This window comes from Colossoma macropomum, unplaced genomic scaffold (genome assembly GCF_904425465.1).
Source record: "Colossoma macropomum unplaced genomic scaffold, Colossoma_macropomum, whole genome shotgun sequence".
NCBI lineage: Eukaryota > Metazoa > Chordata > Actinopteri > Characiformes > Serrasalmidae > Colossoma > Colossoma macropomum.
The window spans coordinates 15778230-15784570 of record NW_023494785.1 but is presented as its reverse complement, the minus strand read 5'-3'; positions in this window follow the sequence as shown (position 1 = coordinate 15784570).

Genomic DNA, 6341 nt, shown 5'->3' with positions numbered 1-6341 from the left:
AAAAGGACCATGTTAAAAAATCTCATCAAATCTGTGGGACAGAAAAAAAGGTTTTTATTTCATTTTTAGTTAATGTTGTGCTGTAACCCAAACAGGCCATTGTTTATTCAAAATATGCAAAAACCTTAACAGCAAAATACAGATACTTGTAGTAGACCTTGAAACATTACGTGGACACTTGAAATATTCAAAATTTAAATGTCCCCAGGTGCTCGGCTTTTTAAATCTATTTGCTTGAACTAGACACCTAGCCTGCTTTCTTTGCTGTAAGTTCAATAAGACTTGGGCTCAATTTCTGACCCTTCTGAGAAAGTGTTTATATTGGTTGAACTGTGGCTGAATTGCATTTTGGTGATATGACTGGTGTGGAATTGCGCAGAATTGTGTAGACCTGAGGTGCAACCGTTGTCCCATACACTGTTGTTGGGGAAGACAGTTGGAGCACATTACATTGCAGTGCATGCTGGGGACTGTAGTGCAGTGCATTGTGAAACGGGCTAATATTAATAGAAAATTAAAATACTTTTGTGGGCCGCATAGGATTGTGTGGTGGGCCTGATCTGGCCCACGGGCCTTGTGTTTTACTACAAAGTACTTACAAGGTCTCAAGGAAAAAGGTCCAATCCCTGTTTACACCAAGATCAAGAAAAGACCAAAACCATTCATTTATGCTGTTAAAGCTTGAGTATTACAACACTATATATTGCTCAAATAAACATGTCTGGAAAATACTCAATTAACTGCTAAATAACATAGTAATAGGTAGCCAGCTCCATAACAGTTATTGTCTTGATAAGTGAGTTACTATTGACTGATAAGGCTGGCAAAAGATTCTGATGCAAAAGATTAACATGTTTAATATGCAAATAAAACTGCAAAGAAATGCTTTTTTCATCCTTGTTGCTGCTTAATAACATAGTACCAAGCAGTCTGTTAAATACCAACTACTAGCTTGATAAGGCTTAATAAAAGCATTATATTGGTTCTTGAGGTGTTACTGAATACTCAACATGGATATTATTTAATATTTTTTTAATTGTTGATATTTTCTCATGTTCTTATTGTTTTCCTTCTTGCCCCATGAAACTTTGCAAGATAATCATTCAAGAACAGCAGCAGTCAATTCAAAAGATTACAAATAGAACAATTTTCTCTTTATTCAAAATCGTCTTAAGTTTGTTCTCCTGTACCCCTGAAATAGCAGCAAAACATTTGTGGAATTTAGAGGACTGCAGTGTAGAAGGAGTATTTACAGAAAAGATGGGCTGCAACTCTGATGTCAGTGTCTGTGGTGTGAGGCATCACAATTGCAGTATTCAGCCATAATCTGGTAGTGGCGCCCTCCTAATTACATGCCAAGTCATTGTGAGAGTCTATGAATAGCTGCTCTCTGAACACTCAACAATACTCATATTTCCAAAATAGTAACTTTGACTGGAGAAGAAAAAAATGTTAAACTTTTGTTGGATATTAACTCAACAAGATTTTAATGTGAGTAATTTGGTACCATTGCTATTGGTACATTTTGTCAAAAATCGTTCACACAATGTGAAGGACAAGGTAAACCTGCCATTTCCAGTGGTATAAAAAAGTAAACTTGAGATTTGGACATAAGAGCATCTCTATGCAGTGTGTCATTCAGTCAATTATTGCCCCATGGTCTGTTAGAAAACCAGGATTGCTTCATGTTTTCCTCTTTACACCACACAAAACAAACAGCTGAAACATTGCGTTATGTTTCACACACTTGACCGAGTTAACTGCTGTTTAAACATTAAAATGTGGAAGCTCACGTTTGAAGATATTGTAGATTGAAGACAGGTAACTGCGATTCATGTGTAGGGCCCTCTGAGACATTCTTTTTGTCTGACAGATAATCTGGTCACCACTGTTCATGAAAAGAATGACATCTTCATCTTACGTAAGGCTGGGCTTCATGCTGAGGCATGTTTCATTCAGCACATTGTGTTCCTGCGGCCTAGTCATCCTGGAATGCAACACAGCCCTAACCAGTCAACCACAGCCCTTACCAGTTACTGGCTTTGCATGAAAAAAATAAGACATTGTGCTTATCCAGATATGTTTAAACACTGAATGAAGCTCATAAGTTTCATTGCTAAAGCATTGCATTTCTAAAGTGCTTTTGCGATTTTGCTTCCGTCTTATGGCTGTTTTGAATAGCTACAGTGATTTTCTGGATCAAAATTAAGCGGACAGGATTTTCAATGGTGGATGTCCATGACAAGAAAAAACAGTCTACTAGAAAGTTACATGTAGAAAAACTAGAATACTGGAAAACTGATTGAGGAACAAGGACTTTGAATACTTTGAGGATTTTATATTCATACATTTTTACACTGGAAACTAAATCCTATGCAAACTGTTTCTGTCATGTTAAAGCCATGTATATTTTATTTCTCTATGCCATTTAAGCACAACACCTGCCTTTCATATTGTGTAAATATTTCTTGATACTGGTTTAAAATGTTCGAAATTTATTTACTTATTTATTCAACTACACTCAAAAATAAAGGTGCCAATAAGGATTCTTTGAAGCGATGCCGTGTAAGAACCACTTTTGTTTCCCTAAAGAACCTTTTAATGGATGGTTCTTGGAACTAATTTTTGTACAAATGGATCTTGTTTTTTTTAATGTGTTCAATACAATCTGAAAACCCAGTGCTTAAAACATGCACAGTATGGCCTATTGTTGATCTAAGTACAGGGTTTATTGTGATGAGAGTAATGACACATGATGAAGGCCTTTCCTTTATCCACAAATCAAATGTTGTCCAAATCAATATGGATATTATAATAATACTCAAAGGTGTTAGCTGGGGTGATGAGTTATAACACAGCATAAAAATGTCACACAGCGAGCGGTTTACTGTAAACAGTGCATCATGGGGGTGATATTGGCAGCAGAGGTGAACAGTAGAGCTGTTAACGGTGGGAAAAACGACAGAAATCCAAGCAGTTAAACTGACATGCAGGTGTGTCGTTATCAGCAAACGCTTGAGAAATCTCTCATGCAGACTCTGTCATTACAGTGAATAGAAGTACAGGGAAAAATACACCTAGTTCTGCAAGCATCATCTGAATGAACTCTCCAGGTGACATACAGCGCTATTCAAAAATCAAAGACCACCCTTCATTTATTTAATTTCCTGTCAGAACAGCCGTTAGGTAAAAGTTATTCTTGCTTCAGACCTGAAAAAATCCACACATGTTTCTGTCCATCTTTTTTTCTAATGCTGTAAACTAAATAACTTGGCAAGTTTGACTGGAAATTAAATTAATGAAGAGTAGTTTCTGACTTTTTCACAGTACGGCATACAAAGAATCTTACAGACTATATCAGCAAAAGTTGCTGTGAATATACTTCACAGGTCTATTTGCAATCATGGACATAGCCTTTACTAAGGCAGTAGTACATACTTTTAAGTAGGCGTATCCTGCTTGTTTTATGAAACGAACAGTGAAGATTAGCTTAGTGGGTGTGGCATTTCTACCAGCTGGCATGTACCGTCAGATTTATTGTCTTCATTTCTCATCTCCTTCTTTTTTTGCATCTATTGTCCTCATTCACTTGTTTTTCATACATTGAGCTACACAGGTATCTAAAAAATATGTTCACCAGGAATAAAAAATAACAATAATAAAACAACACTTATAAAGAGTTCCTCCTTCATTTAGTATGTATATCTTTCTAATTATACCATGTCAGTACATCACTATGGCAATAATGACAATTGACAACATACCATATAGTTTCTATGGCAGACTTGACGTGGCTTTTTAAAGTAGTCTATTAGGTGTGTCAGCCCATGCACGTACACTGATGAATAGACAAGGAAGTTGCTTTCTCTTCAGTTCAAGAAACATAACCCAAACAATAGTGGGAGAGGAAAAACTACATCAAGACATTCTTCTCACGTCATTAGTTTCACATTCCTTAATGACTGTCTGCATGTTGCACTAAGCTCACCTCTTGCCTTTCTGATCCTGATGACTTCAACTAACCTACGTCTGGAAAAAAATACAGCTCTTTGACAATAATTCAGCTCATCATGTTTTGAGAAAAAAAGATTGTGCATATGCTCTCAATGCTGTTTTTTTATTGTGGCAGTTCAGGTTCTAGTACAGTTGTGCTGTCTGTTTTATCAACAACATTTCACACACAGAGAGCCAACAGTGTCCTGGTTAATCTGAATAACAGAGTTATGGAGAAAATATATTATTAAATTACAGTAACCTAGTTAATCTGAATAAAATAGTCATGGGGGAAACGTTTAATTATGTTGATTAAAACATCCATTGGTGGAATGGCCACCAGCGGCCTGCAGACAGATGTTAGTAGACTCTTGTTCATCTAGTTCTTTTTCTTAAATCAAGGGTGTTAATAGCCCTGCCGAAGCAGAACAGCTTCTACTTTTTCTATGACTTGATTGCATTCAGTCACAAGAACTTTAGTGAGGTCAGTTACTGATGATAAATGATTCGTTCCGGATCACAAACGCCACTCCAATTCATCTCAAAGGTGTTGGATGGTGCTGCATCGCTCCAGAGAACACCAGTTCACTGTATTTAAAGCCCCCCTTTGCTCAGGGGCTTTGTACCTCTCTAACTGACAATTGGTATTGGGCATGGTGACCTTAACATTGGGAATGATAATTTAAGGTTCATGTATGGCTGCTCCAGAGTGTCCTATACTATTGGCAGTGTTTTTCTATGGAGATTATACAGGGAGATTTGCTCGAAAGAGGTCCTGAATATTCTGTAATAACTCTCTCTAGGACGAAGCAATCTGAATGAAACAAGGTGCAATGTGCTCCTCAGTATATGGAGCTTCAAACAAGCCGGGATGCCCCTGCATCGGAGCGATGAGGTAGGCACCGGACAGTCGTCGCATCGTTTAACATCCATTTGCAGCTTCCAGGTGCATACCTCCGTACCCCTTCATGTGTGTGGCAAAAAACGGAGACCATGTTCAGCATTGCATGTAATGCAATCGATTACACATATGTCAAGGTATGTAGCATATTTTTTGGTTCAGATTGCTTCATCCTAACGGGAGTTACAGCAGAATATTCGGGGCCTCTTTCGAGTGAATCTCCCTGTACAAGCTCTGTGTGCACATTCGGAAATCAGAATAATTGCACCTTAAAGTAATTGAATTCACTAATTAGAATAATTGGACACTTTTGGACATAGAAGACATGAAGGCTATCTAAAATCTTTGCATTCTTACAGTAAGATTTTGATTCTCCTTATCAGCTTGAAAAACAGACTGGGAATTTAGAGAATGCCCATTTTGTTATACCCGTACAAGAAAACACATAAAAAAGAGAAAATAAACACATCTGACCAAAATCTCCACCCATGTCCAAAGGCAAAGAGATGAAGAAGATGACTTAACTAGAATTTAATTTGTTTGCATTTTCGCTTTTGCTATTGAACAGTTTTTATAACATACCTACTGGAGATTGTTATAGAAATCTAACACCTTGTTTATGAGACTTGGATGGGAAATGAGTGAATAGTTTCAGAACAGTGATAACATCACATCCTGGGGCCCAATTCAAGTGAAATCAACTGCTAATGCTCTGACATTACACAAACAGCACAAGCTCTGTCATGTATTGCACTTCTGGAGCTGACATCATAGACATTAATAGGTACAGCTGCAGCAGGTCTGTTGCCTTAAATTCACATGTTTGCAGTGAGATCAAAGCAGTTGTGTCTGTAGCTGTGGCTGCTGGACAAACAATGTTATCTGGGAGCGTTTCTTGCAAAACATGAGCTCAAGGCAAAGGACCAGCATGTTTTGACACATTAGGAGGTACCGCTCTCGTTGGTTTGTTGTTTGACGAGTCTCTGCAAATTTGCTCAACTTGCGGGAAGCACATTCACAGTGCTGACAGGTTGTATATAAGAGCAAAGCTTTGAAGAGATTATCTTGACGTGTAGCTTGGAACAAGATGCAGAGAGGTGGGAATAAAGTGCATAACATTTGGTTATGGGTGAAACTGCACAATATCAAGGTAAAGGCCAATATTATTGACAATATCTCAGTAATAGACACTGTTTAACTTCCCAGCCTGGTGCATCTACTTTTTTTATTTTTTGCCACCGATATCTCAACCCTATCTTGAGCCAAGCGATCCAGAGCTTAATTCTTAGTCAGCAAGCTGGATCAAATATGTGCGTAACATGGAACTAAGCAAATATGCAAAATAACAGAGGTATCAAGAAGCCAAACCTCAGAATTCCAGAGCAGTACTGCCCACCTAGTGCCAGCATGCTTCTTTATCCACCTACACAGAGAAAGAGACCATGAG